General features: G+C 46.0%; 1 protein-coding gene across 7 annotated transcripts in view; it reads left to right on the top strand.

Annotated features, from left to right (window-relative positions):
- Positions 1-5,307: 5,307 nt before the first annotated feature.
- ATP2B2 (ATPase plasma membrane Ca2+ transporting 2) overlaps positions 5,308-21,388 on the top strand; it is a 207,597-nt gene continuing 191,516 nt past the window's right edge. For all 7 annotated transcript variants that reach the window (XM_060111352.1, XM_060111353.1, XM_060111354.1 and 4 more), the window contains exon 1: positions 5,308-5,599. The gene's annotated coding sequence lies outside the window, so the exon portion shown is untranslated. The remainder of the gene's footprint in view (positions 5,600-21,388) is intronic.

The following is a 21,388-nucleotide window of genomic DNA, read 5'->3' as shown; positions in this document are numbered from 1 at the left end:
TGGGCCATGCCTAGTTCTGCCACTGTACCTCTGATACCTGTCCTCCCCAACCACCTTGGTCCTTTCACCATGATGACCCACCTTCTGCTTCTTAGCAGGATAGAGTATAAACAGCATGAGCCTCAGACTCACACAGATCTGGGTTCGAATCTCTGCCACTGACTGAGATAAATGATGGCAGGGGAAGGATAAAGACCGAATAATGGTACAGAACTTTGCCCTCTGGTACAACACTTGTTCCAGCTGCTTCTGACCGCTCTCCCCACCCCGGACACAGCCCTTGGTGACTGCGCCCTGTGGTACCCGACTCAATGCCCAATCCATTTCTCCTCCCTCCTTGTGAAGTCGGCCCCAGTACCCTGTCCTCTGGGAATCCTATCCCCTCCACGCCCACTCCCTGCATCCCACTGCAGCCTGGTCTCTCCTGGAGCCCTGCCCTGGGATCTCTCTGCCACCTCCTTCCATCAGCTCTTCTATTAGAATGTTCTTCTGTCTCCTTCCCTTGCACTGCTGAAGCACGATCTCCCTGGGAATCCAGGCTCATCAAGGCCATGAGAGACCTGAGCTGAGCTGGTGGAGCATCTGCAGTTTGACTTTTTTGATGTACTTCTTAGAAGCCCATGTTTCCCAAGCATCTGCCTGCCCTCCAGCATCTTCATTTATCTCCTCAGCCACTCCTGGGCCCCTGGAACTGGAACTGGATCCCTGAGGCCACAGTGGCCACCCCAGGGTCCACTCCCCATGCTTACCTCTGTGTCTCAGAACAGAGACCCAGGCTGGAGGCCATAGAAACCAGTTATAAATACCCGGCCAGGGAAGGAAGGAGGGAGGTCACCACCTGGGGCTCAGAGTAACTCATGGTGGGGGAGCAGGAATCGGGGAGCACGAGTACCACCCAAGCCTGGCGTCCTGGGAGAAAAAGGAAGAACTGAAATATCACACAGTCCTGGGTTCAAATCCTGACTTAGACATCCACCTGCTGTGTGACCTTGGGCAAAGCACTATACCTCTCTGAGCCTTAGTTTTGCACATCTGCAAAGTGGGGACAATGGCACCCCCCGCAAAGGGTTGCTGTGAGCATTCAATGACATGATACTTGGAAGACACTCAATGAATATGATTCCAATTAATAAAATAGGAAAGAATAAATAAATGGATATAACAGTATTTTTTCTATAATAGTATAAATAATGTAATAACATGTCAGTTCTGCATACGTGTTCTGAGCACACACTACGTGGCCTCCTTGCTGTTCCTCAGACGCGCCAGACACAGTCTTTGGGGATTTTGCCCTTTCCGTTCCCTCCCCAGGAATGCTTCTCCCCACATGTCTACGTGGCTCACGCTACTCACTGACTCCAGTAGGGGTGTAAACACCACCTTCTCAGAGAGGCCTTTCCTGGCCCCTTATCCAAAGCAGAGACTCCCCTGTCATTCCCTGCCCCTTGCTGTGCCTCCATGCTTCATCACAGTGACGCCCCCACCTGGTACATTTTTTAATTTTATTTACATGTTTTTATTGGTGCAGATTGTTCCATGTCTGTCTCCTCCACCACTGGAAAGTCAGCTCATGGGGGCAGGGACCTTGTTCCCCTCTATCCTTCCAGAGCTAGAGGAGAGCTTGGCACGTAGTAGGTGCTCAGTAAAGATTTGAGGTCTGTCAGAGATGAATCAGACACGCCCCTGCCCTGGAGACCGTGGTTTTACACTAGGAAGCATCTAAGATAATAACCTTTCTAATGAAAACAACGGCCATTTACTACAAGCCTACTCTGTGCCATCGCTATGCTAAACCCTTCCCATGTAGCACCTTATGTGCTCCTCCCGACAACCCAGCGATGGAACAGAGGAGACGAAGCTCAGAGAGGAGGTGTAACTGGCCCAGAACCACACAGGCAAGGCCAGGACTGGAGCCCAGGGGTATCTGACAGCATGGCTTGAGCCCTAAACATGAAACCAGGGTGCCACAGAAAAGCTGGAAACCCAGCACAAAGAGTACCCCATGACCTTGCACCTTGACGTCAAGGAAGGCTGCTTGGAAGAGGTGGCATGTGAGCTGGATCTTGATGGACACATAAGGGGTTTTCTAGGCAAAGCGGAGGAAGAGGAACATTCAGGTGTCAATTCTGTGGTCCATTCCACAAGCATTCATTGAGCGCCTTGTGTGTGCCAGGCAGAGATAACGCTCTTCTGGGAATGAGGCTCTTGAATTCCAAAGGCTTTAGAGCCAGTGGCCTTGGGGGACCCATGGCAGGCCTGGTCCTGACTGAGAGAAAGGGGGGAGCAGGTATTGAGTGCCGACCGCGTGCCAGGCGTGGTGCCGCAGGCTTCCCCTTGGTCCTTTTGCACTGTTCTCTCTCCACCTGATGTGAAGGGTGCTGTGCCCATTTTCAGATGAGGAAACTGAGGCTATAAGGCCGTGGGCTGTGAATGCTGGCTCCAGGCCACCTGTGTTTGGTGGTGGGACACAGGAGGAGAGCGCCTTCTACCTGCCATAAAACGAGCCACGGGCCTGCCGAGAGAGACAGAGGGGACAGGGTTTGGGGCCCTGGGTCCCAATGAGACCTGTCGGTGGAGAATCAGCAGAGAAGTGGCCTAGAAGATCCAGCCCCTTGGCGGATGGTGTCAGTGGCCTTGGGGAGGTCTCTGTCATTATCTTTGTCTCATGCTTTGTGACCCTGAGCAAATCACTCATTTCTCTGGGCCTCTCCTTTCCTTAACTCCAAGTTCGCTGAATGATCTCCAAGGCCCCGGCTTCTGGCTCAGACCTTGCAGATTTCTAACCCTAGCACATTAGTTTCCTATTGCTGCTACAACAAATTCTCACAAACCAAGTAACTTAAAATGTATCACCTAATAGCTCTCTAAGTCAGGAGTCAGGTGCAGGTCTACAGGGCTAAAATCAAGGGCTCTGTCCCCTTCTGGACGCTCCTGTGGAAAATCCGATTCCCTGCCTTTTCCAGCTTCTAAAGGCTGCCAACGTGTTTCTCACGGGCCCTTCCGCCCTCTTCAGGTCAGCCGATGAGCATCCTTGATGCCGTCTGCAACCTTCGTTCCCGTTTGCCGCATAACCTGACATAGTCACAGGCTCGGGGATTAGAACATGGGTGTCTTTGGGTGGCTGCTGTTCTGTTCCCCACACCTGGCAAACATCTGGGGAGGCTTTGGGCAGCTGTTTCTTCTCTCTGGACCTCAGCTTCCTATATTTTGAAATGGGGTGATCATTACAACCTCCCCGCCCATATGGCTGCTTTGGAAACAAACTGAGATCATGTCTGTTCAGGTGGATTAGAGAGGCTCCGGCACTGTTCATGGGTTAGTTCCCTGTTCCTGGGGTGTTTCTGCTGCTAGTATCAGCTGCTGCTGGCGCTCACTGGGTACCCAAACATCCCGTGCTCTGCTCTGAAAGGCTGCAGCCCCTCCACCCCTTACCCCAGAAAGCAACCATGTTTCTCTCAATCGCTGCTGCTTTTTTATAATCTCTCATGTCTTTTCACAGAACCCCAGGGGCCCCTGGCATTTGGGAGTTGAGGAATGTCACTCAAGGAGGCTTACTGAACGCTGAACAGTAGCCCTCATGAGGTCATATGGCCACTTAGCAACTCCTCAGGCCCTTAATAACGGGACCAGAAGTGTTGATATTTACCCAGCAGAAACTCTGGGCTATATGGAGAACACCCAGTTCCTTCCAGAGAACTGCAGGCCCTCAAAGGCAAGCTCCACCCACTCGTAGCTGCTGTTCTGGCTGTTTTTAGAGTAGGCCTGTGAGGGCACAGGGAGCCTTGGGTTGCGCCTGGCTCCGTGCCTCCTGCTGAGACTCAGTTTCCCTCGCAACGTGGGGATCAGATAAAATGATCAGCAAATAGGGTGACCATATGTCCTGGTTGGCCTAGAACAGTCCTGGCTTATCATGACTATTAGAAATGTCCTTTTTATTCTCAAAAGTGTCCCCATCTGGAAGATCAATTTTCTGATCGCCCTAAGGCCACCTCCAGCCCTTGAATGTATTTTTCTTCCCCTCTACCCTCTCCTGCTGTCCTGAATTAATCCTGAATAGTTCAGCCAAGATTTTTCAAGGGCTCTTTCTGTGCCGTACCCAGAGCTGGGAACCGAGGCAAACCAGATACGATCCCTGCTCTCGGGAGCTTCCAGTCCAGGGAAGAATGCCACTTAACACTCTGCCGGATCTAGGATTGCATCCAGAACCTTGCCATTCTCAGCCTCACTTGCACTCTCCCCACTAAGCTATTTTAGTAAATAATAATACTCCTTGGGATTTGGGTGGCCTTTTGCAGTTTCTAAAGTGTTTCCCTTCTGTTCCCTCATTTAACCCTGATGTATTGGAGGGTGTGATTTCAAGTCCCCATTGTACAGATGAGGAGCTGGAGGCCAGGGGTCACAGAGGGTGGTGGTCAAGACAGTGAATGGCTGGGTGCCCTTGGGAAGCAACTCAAAATCCACCTCCTCACCTGTGAAATAGAAATATTAGCACCTGCTGCAGAGAACTGTTGTGAAGAGTACACGCGACAGCGCAGAAAACTTCCTTAAAACATGGCAGCTGCCTAAAATGAGCGCCTCCACCCTGAGCTGTTGTGGCCCCACCAGTTGCATTTGGGGAACCTTCTCCTGCTCCTCACGTTCCCACAGACGCCCGTTTGGGGGTCTCCCGACGCTTTTCGGAGCCCTGGGAATATCTCGCTGGAGTCCGAGCTCTGCCTCAGGGCAGCAGTGTGCCGTGCGTTCAGCCTCAGCCTCTTCATTTGTAGAATGGGCATGAGAAGCGGTCATTGTGAGGATGGGCTGAAGCAAAGCATGCAGAGGGCTTGGTAGGGGGCCCAGCACACAGGCGTGGTGCTCGGAAGACTTCTGTGTTGCCTTCCTGACGTGAAGTGTCGGAGGGGTCTTTGAACCCTTTGCGGGGGGAGGAGTCCCCACAGGTGGGACTTGGGACTTGCCTCCCGACCCCGGAAGCCTGTGCCACCACGTGCTTTAGGTCCTCTGTGTCCAGCCGTGCTGGCAGGGAGGGGGTTGGGCTGATGAAAGCTGCTCCCTCAGCCCCACTCACCTTGCCGGAGGGAGCAGGGTCCCTCTTCCCCTTTGCTTTACAGAGCAGCTCCACCGGGGCAAATCTGTCAGATTCCATGGTGATGCCTAAGTGGTTTCCCGCCCACACCCCTTGCAGCACTCTGAGTCACCACCCAGCGCTGAGGCGAGGCGGAGGCCGTGGGAAGGGTGTTCCCTCTCGAGCTGCAGCAATGCTGCACAAGATTGCTCCAGAAAGCCAGGACCGTGCCCCACGATAATCACGGCTACCCTCCTTATGCAACTTTTTGACATTGTTCAAAAGCAAGGCTAATGTTCCTTCACTTCCATTTGCTGAGGGCCCTAGAGAGCCGGCCCAGCCAGACCTTATGCCCTGCTTCCTGCAGCCCAGGCAGAGGCCGGCCTCCACACTGTACAGGTGGGGAAACTGAGCCGTGCCTGTGACCGCATGGCTAGGACACTCGCAGCCCCGGCCCTCTGCACCAGCCCTCAGACCTCCCCCTCTATGGCCGGCGGGCTCCTTACTTAGCTTTTGGAACCAGAGACAGCAAAACAGGTAACTATGATACATTTTATTCTTTGTCAAATGAAACGTAATTGTGAGCAGTTATGTCCGGTTGGTGGGCTAGAAGTTTGAAGTCGATTTCTGATAAAAAGAAAGAAAAATCTATTTCTAAATATAAGTTCACATAAACTAGAAGCACGTTTTAGGGGGAATATTTCTTTATACGAAACTTCAAAACTTCTTTGTAGTGCAAAGCTGGGCCTGTGGAGGATGCATGTGGTAACTGAGTATTAAAGGGAAAGGACGTGGTGCTGAGGATCATACTTTGCAGATAGCAGCCGCAGTGATCACAGGTCCTAGCTTGGATCTGGCACTCTTGCCCCATTGTCACTGTGCTGCAGTATGTGGGCATCCATTCACCTTTGCCTTGCCTGGTCCTAAAACAGCACCACCTGCTTCTCCAGGGGCTGTGTCTTTCCTCTTTCCCCACTGAATTCACTAATTGTTCTTCCATCAGGTACTCAACTCACTGTCCTGTGAGCTAATTAGGACTGGAGCTCAGCTTGGGAGGCCCTGTGTTGGTGGGGGAGGGGATAGAAAATATTTGCATAGTCATTCCGGTGACTTTGCATGTTGGCTGCCCCTGGCTGGAGTCTGCCAGGTGAACCGCTATGCTCTCTGGCTCAGGCCAGAGGGAAGTAGCCATAAATGAGAGTGGAGGGGGAGGAAGGGGTCCACAGGCGTTCCCACCAACCTCAGGCCTGTCTGAGCCTTAAACTTGCTTGACCTGGGTCGAGAAAAGCCAGACTGCCCTTTCAGCCAGCGGAGCAGCAGGCTGAGTCATATCCTGCCAGCAGCCTGGCCTGATTGGAGTTTATGCTCTGGTCTACATCAGGTCTTGGCCGCTCTGCCTAACAGCTTCCTTCTCTCCCAGAGCAACTGTGAATGTTTCCCCTTCCTTTTCACCATGACCTCAGCCGGCATGGATTTCCTACTATTTAAAACTCTTCTGCAGCTCATTCGGTAGAGTTTGGGGTGACACTGATCCTCACCATAATCCGAAGAGTGTGTGATGTTGGTGCCCAGGCAGCCTGGGTTCCTGGAATTGTCTTGACAAGGTTTCTATAAAATGAATTTCTGTATATGAAAACCTGGGTTCTGGTTGACTTTCATTGGAGCATTTAGAATGTCTCCTTCTGGAAGGGAGAAGTTTTTAACCCCAAAAGTTAAGAGAGCTGTATCTCAGATTGCTCCAGGTCTTAAAAAAGAAAAAAAAAGAAAAAATCAGAGAAAAATGTGCTTTCTGAAAACAAACAAAACAAAAATCTGATTTGTAGAATTAGGATCTAATTTATTTCTGTGTTAAAGAGGAAAAAATAAAGATATTGTTATGTGGTTGAATTAATCTTGAGATGACTGAAAAGAAAAACAGTAATCTGCAGCAAGGTAAAATGCCCTAAGTTCCAACTTATTCTTCAGCAAAGTGTCTTGTCACATTTCTACTATTTGCTCAGCTTCTAATTCTTAGAAAAATATGTCTTATTAGCTTCCCTTTGAAATAAATATTTATTGCTTTTATATTTTTATATTTTTCTCAACTCTTCGGTTGCTCATACTGTTGAGACTTCAGAGGCTCTGTTCTCTGTGGCTAGTCAGCCACAAAAGATTCCCTTGGGCTGAGTCCCCAAGACCTATCTTGCAATAGAAGTCATTGTTATTATGATTTCCTTGGGGCTCTTAACAGAATGTGACCACATGGCAGGATACCAGAAATCATATGAAATTTGGAGTCAGAACAGCCATTTATTTGCTTTGTGGCTTTGAGCAGGTGACTTAACCTTTCTGACTCCCCTTAATTTCAGCATCAATGAGCAGGGTCAAGTGCCCCTCCTCGTGCTCCCCTGCCATTGTGTGAGCCTTTGTTTGCCACATTGAGCTATGTGCTTCCCTTGTCTACCTCCTCAATCCCTCCCGGACCCTGAGAGCTACCTGGGGAGAGAGTCTTGTCATCTCTGTGTCCCTGTGCCTAGCACAGAGGCTGGCAAGGAGCAGAGGACAGGGGTTTTGGGGTGGGAAAAAGGAAGGAAGGGGAGGGAAGGAGGAAGAGAGGAAGGAAAAGTAGGGGGAAGTGCAAATTTTCAGCTCCCCTGGAACTCAGAGTTATTTCTTTTAACCTCAGACTGGCCTAAGTGATAAGACATGCTAAAAACAATAGTATTGCTGCCACGTATCACTTCCCAGTTTTCACCGATTTTACCATCATCTTATAGCTGACACATATTGAGCACTTATTTATACATGTGAGCCTGTTTACTCTCCTAGCAGCCTGTGTGGTAGCCACCACCATGATCCTCCATTGACAGATGACAAACCAGAGGTCAGGAGAGGTTGAATCACTTGCCCGTGTCACACAGCTGGCACATGGTTGGACCCTGGATTTGAGCCCAGGTCCCCAAGATTCTAGAGCTGGTGCATTTAACCAGTGTACCCTCAGCACCCAGTTTAGGACCTGACAAGCAGTTGATTTCAATAAAGTGTCTTTGATCGATTGAGTGAGTGAGTGAATGTTCTTCCATGGCCATTCTCTCACTAGACTTTCAATCACACTCTTAGTTCTTTCTTCCTGGAATATGTGATGATTAAAACAGAACATCTCGGGCCTCCCTGGTGGCGCAAGTGGTTGAGAGTCCGCCTGCCGATGCAGGGGATACGGGTTCGTGCCCCGGTCTGGGAGGATCCCATATGCCGCGGAGCGGCTGGGCCCGTGAGCCATGGCCGCTGAGCCTGCGCGTCCGGAGCCTGCGCGTCCGGAGCCTGTGCTCCGCAACGGGGGAGGCCACAACAGTGAGAGGCCCGCATACCGCAAAAAAAAAAAAACAGAACATCTCAGGCCTGGGTTCAGATATGAGCTTTTCACGTCACTCTGGGAAAGTTACCCCTCTCTGAGCGTCAGCTTCTTTCCTATCGACCTGAGAATAATATCAGTGCCTTTCATCTCAGCCTGGGCTCTCCCAGAAGCAGACCATGAGACAATGATTCAAGTGTAAATAATTTATTTGGGAGGCACAGGAATGCCAGTAGGGGAACAGGAAAGTGAGACAGGAACGGGCAGGAGGTGTTTTTAAGCAAGTTAATTATCAGTACAGGCAACTGAGGCTCAGTTGCTCTGGGGGACTCTGAGAGCTAGCACAGAGCCCACAGCTCATGGTTTTCCCACCCAAGGAGCAAGGGAGCTGGGGTATTTATACACTAACTCCCAGCTCCCATCAGTCATTGGCCAAGGGCTGCCAGGGTTGGGGGAGTGGCATTACTTCCCTAGAAGTTGTGGATTCTCTGCCCACCAGAGAAGGTCCTCTGGCAAAGAGATGCAGAATCTGTGGTAGAAATGACACCACAGTGGTTAGATCTGTGGGATTACGTGTGGAGCAACAGTGGCATCTCTGCACGCTTAGCCATCACTGTGAGGATTAAGAAGGATGGTTTAACGTTTGGGAGCAATTATGCTCCCGTAAAGATGTTAAAATATAAAAATACAGTTTGCAGAGTAGACCCTGACATGTATCAAGCGCTCGATGAGTGACGGCCTCGAGGGGCCTTTTCCCAGGACCCTCTGTGTGATACAAAACAGCTGTCCTCGGGATTTGCTCCTTAGAACCCCACCATCCACCTACAAGTGGTAACATGGTCCTACTGAGTACCAGATACTAGGGTACAAGCAGTGAGCTTAGCCAGCAGGGTTCTGGCCATCCAGCATTCATGGCCGCTCCTGGCTGACAAAAGATGAAGGAGAAATGACAGACCTGCCTCCAGGAATGACGGGGACAGTGCTCGGAACGCTGAGGACCCTGGGAGCCACCCTGTCCACCCCCCACACTTTGCAGAGAGGGACTCATCCCAAGGCACAGGGCTAAGCGGGAAGTGCCGGGACTGGACTCCTCACCCGTTGCCCCTCCCACCTGCCTTGGAAGTGAGCATAACGCGTGTGGAGGGCGTTGGGCAAACCCTCCCCCTGGGATTCCCAGTGGTTATTTTTGTAACACAGGAAACAGGTTCAGCAAATGCCTAAATTGAGGAATTTCCTGGGTGGAGAGTCCCTCCCACTTTTGGACTTTGCCTTACAAGGGGCTTCCCTGGACAGGTATCTGGAAAGTTCATGCCTACAGCTCCCTGGGGACTAAAACTCAGAAGTTTCATGGAACAGATGCATGGGAATAAGGACCTGTCCTCCCTGCCACAGGGCAGCTGTGTGGCTTTAGGCTGCTCCCTCTCCCTCTCTAATCCTGTTTCATCATCTGTAAAATGGGGACTGTGAATGAAATAATGGGCATGGGAGTGCTTCGGGAGATACAAGCTGCGTGCGTCTTATGAGTAGGGAAGCATTATTATCACTGCTGTTGATGTTATGGTTGTTAGGAATGGTGTGACCTTGGGCCAGCCGGTTCCCCTCTCTAAGAATCCTCTCTCCTCCCCACTGGCTGTTGTCGACCCCAAAGGGCCAGGAATGTGGAGGCCGCCCCCCAAGACCTGCAGCCAGAGAATTTGACCTTGTCAGGCCTGTAAAGAATCAAATGTTCCAACCCCTTGTAGTGGGGCAGCTGAGGCTCAGTGGAGGGGAAAGGACTTGCCCAAGGCCACCCAGCCTCAGCCGCAGTCAGCTTTGGCCCAGGGATGCTGACTCATAGCCCACAGCTCTCCCCAACCACCAGTCAAGGACTGTGCCTGCCCCAGCCCCTCTCCCTGACCCGACCTCCAGCCAGGGGAGCTCGCTGCTCAGTTCCGACGGCGGGAGTGCACCCTCTCTACACAGCAAGTCAACATCCCTGCCTCAGAGCTGAGGTGTGGCAGATGGCAGAGCAGAACTGAGACTCGGTTTATTTTTGACTCAAAGAGGACATCGCACAAGTGCACAGCACTCGCTGGTGGGGGCAACAGGTCTGGCACATGGGGCAGCAGAATTTGCTGGCTTTGAGAGCCGCGCAACCTGAGTTCGAATCCTGGCTTGGCCACCTTCAGCCGTGCGCCCTCAGGTACACAGTCTTCCCTCTGAGAGCCTCCGCTTCCCCGTTTGTAAAGTGGAGCAGTGAGGCCCAGAGGCCATCCTTTATCAATGTCATAGGCACATGGCTTCATCGAGGGAGAAGATACACATGTGGTGAGGGGACTTTGGGGGCTGGTTTCTAGCTCTAGAGAGGGGAAGTGATGGGAAAGTGGAGTCGGAAGGAAGGATCCCTGGCAGGCCCCAAGTTGGGGCCTGGAGCGGAGCTGTCCCAGGTGTGACCCCACCGTGCCCCCATGTAGGGGTGTATTGGCTGGTGGCTGGGTCAGAGCCAGGCAAAGCCCGGGGACCCAGACCCTTCCTCTGTTCCCCATAGGTAACCCTGGACAGAGGGACTGGGTAGGGTGGGCCCAGGGAAGGAGAGGTCGTACCGAGGTGGGCAAGGGGCACACTGAGAGGGTCTTTGGTCTTCACTGGGGAGACTGAAGGGTGGGAGGGAGGGGATGTGAGAGGCCTCCTTCCCTCCCTCCTCTGCCCCCTGCTGGAGTCAGGCTGATGGAGGCTTATCAGACTAAGGTCCAGCCTCGGGACGATGGGATAATCATTTGAGGGGAGGGGGCTGTGAGAGTGCTGGGGGATGGGCAAGCCCATCTTCCTGACTGATGTACCATGTGCAAGCATGTTTTCCTACATATATGTTTACTACAGAAAACAGGGAAATACAGACACTTTATAGAAAAACTGAAACCTTTACCCCACAGTGTTGACATTTGGGGAACATTATGTCTTTCAAAATTACTATATCTTTTTTTTTCTAGGCTATAAACATAATACATTTCTTGTTGTAGGTCATAGAAATTGAGATCTTATCTACTCTGCATTTTTCACCTCAGGTTATTAAGATATTTTCTTGGGTCATTAAAAATTATTTGAGGGCTTCCCTGGTGGCGCAGTGGTTGAGAGTCCGCCTGCCGATGCAGGGGACACGGGTTCGTGCCCTGGTCCAGGAAGATCCCACATGCCGCGGAGCGGCTGGGCCCGTGAGCCATGGCCGCTGGGCCTGTGCGTCCGGAGCCTGTGCTCCGCAACGGGAGAGGCCACAGCAGTGAGAGGCCCGTGTACCCCCCCCAAAAAAAAATTATTTGAAAACATGATTATTGATAGATACATAATATTCTGTCCTATGGCTTCTCAGTAATTTACATAACTAATCTCTTAGATTAGAAATTTAGATTGTGTCAAGATTATTGCCATGATTAAAAAGAAAAACACCGTGATCAACATCGATATGGCTCAAACATTGTTTGCATTTCTAATTACTTCCGTTAGAATAAGTTCTTAAGCAAAATGACTGGGTAAGAGGATGTACATTTTTTCCTTTATTTCGTTTTTTAGTATTATATTTAATACATACAAAGGAAATTATGTAGCATATATGTTAGTTTAATAATACAATGTATATCGTGGACTTAGAATGTCACCAATAATTTGCATATTCCTGTGTGAGTGTCCCCATCCCAACCCCCTGCCTCTTCCAGAGGAAATGACCATCCTGTGTTTATCATTTCCTTGCTTTTTTTTTTTTTCTATAGATTGTATTTTTTAGAGCAATTTTAGGTTCACAGCAAAACTGAATAGAAAGTACAGAGAATTCCCATATGCCTTTTTTAAAAAAACATTTTTATCTCGTGTGTGTATGCTTACACCGTCTATTGTTTAGTTTTGCTTTTGCTTTAGTTCTTTAAAATGTCATTGCGCCGTATGGAACCTTTTGAGTCTTGCTTCTTTCCGGCAACACTGGGTTCCTCTGATTCATCCACGTGGTTGCTGCAGCTGGAGTTGGTGCATTTGTATGGCTGTATAGTATTCCGAGGCATGAAGATATTGCACTCTTGTTGATTTGTTCTCCTTCTGGTGAACATGTGAGTTGTTTCCAGAGCAGCTGTTGCAATCACTGTTGCTGGCAACATTCTTGGCCATGGCGCCATCACCTAGAAAGGGAACACACGAGGTTAAAACAGATGTGGGAGGGGGTAGAATCCAGAGTGGGGCACACACAGCTTGAGTTGAGGTGTCCACAGGCCATGAACTGATTTGGTTTTGGAGGAGGGCTACTACACAGAATGTCTCGTGGGCTTGCCTGAACTAGAATGCGCCATTTCTCATCTCTCAAGCTCAGCTGCCAAGGTCATTGTCTTGGGCTTGGGAGCAAGAGTAGAACCCTCTCCCCTGCCCACCTTCAAGGAGGCAGAAGCACTGATTGTGAAGGGAATCACTGTCCCTCCCTCTTTAGCCTCGGTGCCATTAAATATGAGCATCCCTAAGTGTGGAGTGTATACCCCTGATGGTACCTAAGAGGATACTAGGTGGTATGAAATAACAGCCCATCACCTGGTGAGAAAACTCATCTGTTTCCAGTTCTCCTTCAGTCTTCCAGGTTACCTCAAGGCAAAAGGTTCTGTCTGGAACTAGTGTGTCTTTAATTATGGCCCCCTCCCTGCCTGAACACTGGCTAGACTGTAGGCAGAGAGCAAGCCAACTTTGGACTCAGGGCCTCAGGCAGGCAATAGAATCCACTAAACATCAGGACATCCTGTTATAATTTTTCTGTTGTGGTCATCTTTTATTTGTGGTGAGTGGCACTGGTTTTCCTTTTTAAATAAATATGTTTAAGTTTTAATAAGGCAAGCTATTAAGAAAAAATAAGATTGATTAAAGGACAGATAGTAATCATCTTGACAGTCATATTTGATTGACCCAGGTTGGGGAAATTCTGACCTCAATCAGCCATTCTCAAACTTTCTCTCTCAGGATGCTTTACATTCTTAAAAATGATTGAGGACGCCAAAGAGTTGTGCTTATGTGAATATTATCTCTTCATGTTTACCATATTTGAAGTCAAAACTGAGATTGTAATAATACTTATGTATTAATTCTTTTAAAAATAACAATAATAAATCCATTATGGTAACATACTTTATGAAAAATAACTATATTTTCCAAAAAAAAAAAAAACCTAGAAGAGTAGTGTTGTTTTATGTTTTTGCAAGTCTTTTTAATGACTTAATTGAAGACAGCTGGATTCTCATCTGCTTCAGCATTCAATCTGTTGCCATATGATGTTTGGGTTACTGTGTTTGAAGAAATTCCAGCCTCACAGAGATATGTTGTGGGAAAGGGAGGAGGATTCTAATAGCCGTTCAGATAATTGTTGATATCCTTCTTTGATACTACACCCAAACTCAACAAGTGATAGCGTATTAGTTTGCTAGGGCTGTTATTCAGCCAAACTTGGACCCACTCATCCACGCACATAAGGCCAATCTGTTGACACCAGGTTGTGGTAAAGGCAAGTATAGCATTTACTGCAAGGCACCCAACATGGGGCCAAACAAGGAGAATAGGCAGCTCGTGTTCAAAAGACCTGAACTCCTCAATGGCTCTTGGGGAAGAGTTTTGAAAGGCAACATTAGGGGTGAGGGTTGTAGGGTACTTGATCAGCTTGTAGACATTCTTCTGATTGGTTGGTAGTGAGGTAATAGGGTGGCTTTTCAGGAGTTAACATCATCATCCTTCTGGTTTCAGTCGGTCTGGGGTCTACATGGTGGTGGTCAGCATTCAGTTAGCTTCTTCTACCTGGAGGGGATTTTAGTATCCACAAAACAACTCAAGGATATGGCTCAAGAGATTACCTAGAGCCCTTGAAGGAGAACTAAAGGTCCTTGACTTTGTTTTATGGCTAAGCTATTATTATTTTGTCTTGCTTGATTGTTTTCCTTTGTTACTGCATTTTCTCACTTCTCTGATTAAATTTGCTCTTGGAACTCAGAGAAGGCCTAAGAAGCTAAAACTTTTTTATAAACAAGAGGTGGGGGGACATGGTGGGGGAGTCTGTCCGCAAGAAGGCCCCACAGAGTCCTGCTCGGTTACAAGGCTGCCATAACAAAATACCACACACTGAATGACTTCAACAACAGAAATGTATTTTGTCATAGTTGTGGCACTTAGAAGTCCAAGATCAAGGCACGCTGGCCTCTATATCCTTGGCTTGCAGATGGCTGTTTTCTCGCTATATCCTCACAGGGTCCTTCCTCTTGTGTGCCCATCCCTGGTATCTCTCTCTGTGTCCAAATTTCCTCTTCTTATAAAGACACTAGTCAGTTTGGATTAGGGCCCATTTAATGTCCTCATTTTAGCTTAATCACCTCTTTAAAAGGCCCTATCTCCAAGTACAGTCACATTCTGAGGTACTGGGAGGTTAAGACTTCAAGATATGAACTTTGGGAGGGACACAATTCAGCCCAGAACAGACAGCATTTTAAAAATTAGTTGCAATGAAGAATCTGAAGCCATGACAATGAACTTTTCATATTGTACATTATAATCCATTTTTTTCTTTCACTTTGATAAATGTTTTTACCTAGGCATGGTTTTGCAACATCCTGCACTGGTCATTTAGAAAATATTGGCTCATTGAGTTATGCAGATCTTTTAAATGTTTGCATATTTCATTATACAATATCATAAAATGTCACATTTGTTATCTTAGCACTGACCTCATCAGGAACATCTCTAAGTATTGGGAACTGTCTAGTTCATGATGGCACATACAAGTCTTCCAAAATTCTAATCTTCACTTTGGAAGCTCAAATCTTATCATTGGCAACAAATACTGTCAGTTGTTTTCCTTGAAATGATAGGCTCACTCTGTTCATTTTTGAGAAAACGTCTGCCAGATACCCAAGTCTGAATAACTATTGTGTGTCTGTCAGTTGTTCTTTTATGTAAAAATGAAAACAGAGGCAAGTTCAGCTCACAGCTCAATGCTCATAGGAGAGCCTCTCCTCCAACACCCATCATACTTGGGTTACAGCAGAATGCTTGATGCATATATTTCCCATTCCGTGTTCCCATGTTGAGAGTTAATAAAATTAATCATTTTTACTGCTTCATCCGGGACATTCCTTAGTGAAGCTGGCATTTTTTTACCGCCTGCGTGTGGTGATGAAGAATAGGATGACGACTAGTACAATTTGGTGCCACTCCCTTGATTCATGCTAGGGCACCAGCAGTTTTTGCACCAGCAGTGCAAATATCAACAGGTGAAGGTGGTAAATAACATCTAAATGTTATTAGGAAGATGGTTTCGATCTCTCAGCCCCCCATGTAAGCATTTTGGGAACCCTCACGGGCATGTGGACCACACTTTGAGAACCATTTTGACCTAGATAAAAAATACAGAGATGATTTGAGGCCTCGAAAATGACCTTGGTGCCAGAGTGACAAGACCTGGGTGTGATTCTAGCTCTGCCAGTGTGGAACTAAGTGGCCTTGGATAGCTCACTGACCTCTAGAAGCCAGGCACTTTACACATAAAGGGTGGTGGGAGCTTCCTGCCTCCCAGAGCTGGGGAGGGAAGGAAATAAGGTACAGACTTGAGAGCCTTTTGTGAAAGGTAATGCACAGCCCAGGCAAGAGGAACCAGCTGTGGTGGGGAATGAGGCAAAGTTATGAAATTTCACATCCTGGCTTAAGCCTTTTTTTTTTTTTTACGGTACGTGGGCCTCTCACTGTTGTGGTCTCTCCCGTTGTGGAGCACAGGCTCCGGATGCTCAGGCTCAGCGGCCATGGCTCACGGGCCTAGCCGCTCCGCGGCATGTGGGATCTTCCCGGACCGGGGCACAAACCCATGTACCCTGCATCAGCAGGCGGACTCTCAACCACTGCACCACCAGGGAAGCCCTTAAGCCATTTTTGATTAGCGACACTGCCCAGATCCCTGTATTCCCCTGAAGAGACCTCAGAAGGTTAGACCTAGAGACCCTGAAAGAGATGCCCAACAGGATTTCTAGTTTTAACAAATCGGCATCCTTGGGGCTCTGCTCCAGGTCACCCATTACCACCTACAGCTTTGAAAGGAAAAGGCCTTCTAAAAGCCCAGAGTTCTTCTGGTCCTTGGCTGGACAGGTAGGCATTCACCTGGGTCAGGTAGAAAGCTGGGAGCCCATGGGAAATGACAGGCATCTTAGCAAATCTGATTTGTTTAGCTGTGTTAAGAAGATAGAGGTGATTCTGGAAAACTCCAGGGAGCTGGAAAGCACATGTTAAGAGGGCTTCAGGTGGGCTCCCGCTTCCGGGATGGTGGATTAAAGGTACTTGTCCCTAGGTGCAACTGAGAACCCTAGACATTCTATATAAAATAAACATAAGAAAATTCTAAAAGATAGAGAGAAGATAGACCTGCTTCTTGGGACCTGGGCACCCAAGAAACAGCATAGCAGTGAGTTCCTGGTGAGTTTTCTTTTTGCCTCATATAGCCCAGAGTTGGAGCTGAAGAAGCCAGAAATGAGGAAATGCCAATGGGCAGGCAAAAAAATGCCCCAACAGAAACCTGGTCTCTCTAGCTAAAGAAGCAGGAAAGGGGCAGCCTAGCAGAACAGACACTTTTAGGCAAAAACTGCTCTACTCTAACTAAACACCATAGAAAACATTGTGGCTCCACCCCCACCAGCAAAGATCCAGTGGGGAGATTAGATTTCCCCCTTCACCAGACTGTAATGAAGCATCCCAAGTCCCCCACGGGAGTGGTGTCAGATAAGGCCAAGTAGGGAGCCAGGATTTTCATTCCCCACTGGGTGGTGACAAGACCTCACCCCAGTCCCTGTCATGATAGTGGAGGGACCACACTGGGAGCAGTAACAAGGCACTCCTGTACCTCCCAGCCATGGAGGTATCAGTGGGAGCCTGATGGGGAGCTGGATTTCCCAAACAACCCCCTTTCTCTGCTGGAGTAGTGTCAGAGGAAGCCAGCTGAAACAGAAGGTTTAAATGAGATCCAGAGTCTCATAACATAATACCCCAAATGCCCAAGTTTCTGTAGAAATTCACGTATAACAAGAGCTAGGAAGATCTCAAACTGAATGAAAAAAGGCAATCAATAGAAGCCAACGCCAAGATGACAGAGATGTTGAAATTATCTGACAAAGATTTTAAAGCAGCCATCATAAAAATGCTCCAGGAAACAGCTATGAACACACTTGAAACAAATTTAAAAAAATAGAGTGTGTCAGCAAAGAAACAGAAGCATAGAGAAGAACCAAATAGAAATTTTCGACGGAAATATATGATAACTGAGATTTTAAAGAAAAATTCAATGGATGTGCTTTACTGCAAGCCAGAGGGGACAGAGGAAAGAATCACTGAACCAGAATATAGGACAATAGAAATTACCTAATCTGAATAACCAAGAGAAAACAGACACAAGATAAATAAGTCAACACAGCCTCAGGGACCTGTGAGATTGTAACAAAAGATCTCATGTTTATGTCATTGGACTCCTGGAAGAAGATAAGAAAGGAAGTAAAACTGAAAAAATACTTGAAGAAATAGTGGCTGAAAACTTCCCAAATTTGGCAAATAACATAAACCTACAGATTCGTGAAGCTGAGCAAAATTCCAAAGAGAATAAACTCAACAAAATCCACACCAAGGTAAAAAATAGGTAAACTTCTGAAAACTAAAAACAAAACAGAAGTCTTGAAAGCAGTGAGAGAGAAGTGACACCTCATCTATAAGGGGGAAACAATTCAAGTGACAGTGAATTTCTCATTGGAAACCATGGAGGCCAGAAGGAAGTGGCACAACATTTTTCAAATGCTGAAAGGAAAGAACTGTCAACTCAGAATCCTATATCTGGCAAAAATATTCTTCAAGAGTGAAGGGGAAATCAAGACAGTCTCAGATGAAGAAAAACTGAGAGAATTTGTTGCCAGAATACCTACCCTAAAAGAATGCTAAAAGAAGTTTTCTAAACAGAAAATAAACAATAAAAAATGAATCTTGGAACATCAGGAAGCAAAAAAAATATGGTAAGCAACAATATGGGTAAATGCAATTGACCCTTTCTTTCTCTTCTTGAGTTTTCCAAATTATATTTGACAATTGAAGCAAAAATTATAACACTTTCTGATGTAGTTTTAAGTGATGTAGAAAGAACAAGTAGCAAACAAAAATTAAAATTGCAGACTTAAACTTTAACATATCAATAATTACATTAAATGTAAATGGTTTAAATACACCAATTAAAAGACTGATATTGACAGAGTGGCTTGAAAAACATGACCTGACTATACACTATCTACAAGAAACTCACTTCAAATATAATAAAACAGGCAGGCTGAAAGTAAAAGAATAGACAAAATGTATATCATACCAACATTAATCAAAAGAAAATAGGTGTAGCTATATTAATATCAGAAAAAGTAGACTTCAGAGCAAAGAAAAGTACTAGAGTAAGAAAGGAATATTATATAATGGTAAAAGAGTCAAGCCACCAAGAAGATATAGCAATCCTAAATGTATATGCACCAAACAACAGAGCTATAAAATATGTGAAGCAAACAGTGATGGAACTGGCCACAATTATAGTTGGAGACTTCAACACCCCTCTCTCAATAATTGATAGAGCAATTAGACAGAATATCAGAACAAGGATATAGAAGAACTCAACAACACCGTAAACCAACAGGATCAAATCAACATTTATAGAACACATTCTTTTCAAGTGTCCAGAGAACATACACTGCGATAGACCATATTCTGGGACATAAACTTCAGCAAAATTAGAATTTAAATCAAAGAGAATGTGTTCTCCAATTACAGTAAAATCGAACAAGAAATCAATAACAGAAAGATAACAGAGAAATCTCCAGCCACTTGGAAGCTAAATAATACACATCTAAATAATCCATGGGTCAATGATAAAGTCTAAATGAAAAATTTTAAAATATATTGAACTGAATTGAAATAAAAATACAACGTATCAGAATGTGTGTGACATACCTAAAGCAGCACTGAGACAGAAATTTATAGTACTAAATGCATAATTAGCAAAGAGAAAAGCCTCAAATCAATAATCTAAGCTCCATCTTGACAAAATAAAAAAGGAAGAGCCAAATAAACCCAAATCAAGCAGGAGGAAGGAAATAATAAAGAGCAGAAATCAATAAAATTGAGAACAGAAAATGAATAGAGAAGAAGCAGTGGAACAAAGAGCTGAGTCTTTGAAAATATCAACAACATTGACAAAACTTTAGCAAGACTAACAGGGAGAGAGAAAGAAAGAGAAGGAAAGAGAGAAATTACCAAAATTAGAAATGAAATATGATATCACTATAGACCTCGCAAGTACACAATTGGATGGTAAGGGAATACTATGAATAACTCTACGCACATAAATTTGACAACCTAAATGAAATGGACCAGTTCCTCAAAAAATGCAAACTACTACAGTTCACCCACATGAAATAGATAATTTGAATAGCACTATAATTATTGAGGAATTTTAATTTTATTTATTTTTTTTGCAGTACGCGGGCCTCTCACTGTTGTGGCCTCTCCCGTTGTGGAGCACAGGCTCCGGATGCGCAGGCTCAGCGGCCACGGCTCACGGGCCTAGCCGCTCCGCGGCATGTGGGATCCTCCCGGACCGGGGCACGAACCCGTGTCCCCTGCATCAGCAGGCAGACTCTCAACCACTGCACCACCAGGGAAGCCCTAATTTTTAATTTTTAAATACCCTAAAAAGAAATCCCCGGACCAGATAGTTTCACTGGAGAATTTTACCAAATGCTTAAAAAATTAACACCAACTCTACACAATGTTCTCCAGTAAGCAGAAGAGGAAGGAACACTTTCCAATTTATCTTATGAAGCTAGAATGACCCTGATATCAAAACCAGACAAAGACAATACCAAAAAGAAAAACTACAGGCCAACATCCCTCATCAATATAATACGAAAATCTTTAATAAAACATTAGCAAATAAAATTCAGCAATGTGTAAAAGCAATTATGCATCATGAACAAATAGGTTTTATTCCAGGAATGCAAGGTTGGTTCAACATTTAAAAATCAGTTAGTATAATTCACCATGTTAATGGTCTAAAGAAAAATCACATGATAAACCCATCAATGCGGGAAAAACATCTGATAAAATTCAACAGCCATTCATGGTATAATGTTCAGAAACAGGAATAGAGGGGAATTTGTTCAACTTGATAAAGAACATCTACAAAAAACTACAGGTAATATTATCTTAATGGTTAAAGACTGAATGGTTTCTCCTAAAATTTGGAATAAGGCAAGATGTTAGCTCTCACCACTTATATTCAAATCATGCTGGAAGTTCTAGCCAATGCAACAAGACAAGAAAAGGAGTACGGATTGGAAAGGAAGAAATAAACTGTCCGTATTTGCAGCTAACTTCATCGTCTACATGAAAAATCCAAAAGAATCTATTAAAGAAAAAAAAACCTCCTAGAAGTAATAAGTGATTTCAGGAAGGTCATAGGGTACAAGATAAACACACAAAAATCTATTGTATTTCTGTATACTAGCAATGAACATGTGGGCACAATAATTAAAAATGCAGCGCCATTTACAATCACTCAAAAATGAAATACTTAGGTGTAAATTTAACAAGACATGTACGAGATTTGTATGCTGAAAACTACAAAAAAACTGATGAAAAAAATTTTTTACATATCTAAATAAATGAAGCAACATATATGTTCATGGATTGGAAGACTCACCATAGTAAAGATGTCAGTTCTCTGCAATTCCTACCAAGATCCCCCAAAATTTTTGTAGATGTAGAAAAGATTATTCTAAAATTTATATGGAACAGCAAAGGAGCTAGAATAGCTGAAACGGTCTTGAAAAAGAATAAGTAAGAAGAGTCAGTCTACCTGATTTTAAGATTTATTGTATAGAAATCAAGACTTTGTGGTATCAACAGAGAGATGACACATAGAGCAATGGGATGGAATAAAGGACCCAGAAGTA

This window comes from Mesoplodon densirostris, chromosome 10 (genome assembly GCF_025265405.1).
Source record: "Mesoplodon densirostris isolate mMesDen1 chromosome 10, mMesDen1 primary haplotype, whole genome shotgun sequence".
NCBI classification, from domain to species: Eukaryota; Metazoa; Chordata; class Mammalia; order Artiodactyla; family Ziphiidae; genus Mesoplodon; species Mesoplodon densirostris.
The sequence above is the reverse complement of the archived record's forward strand: the minus strand, read 5'-3'. Positions and strand labels throughout refer to the sequence as shown.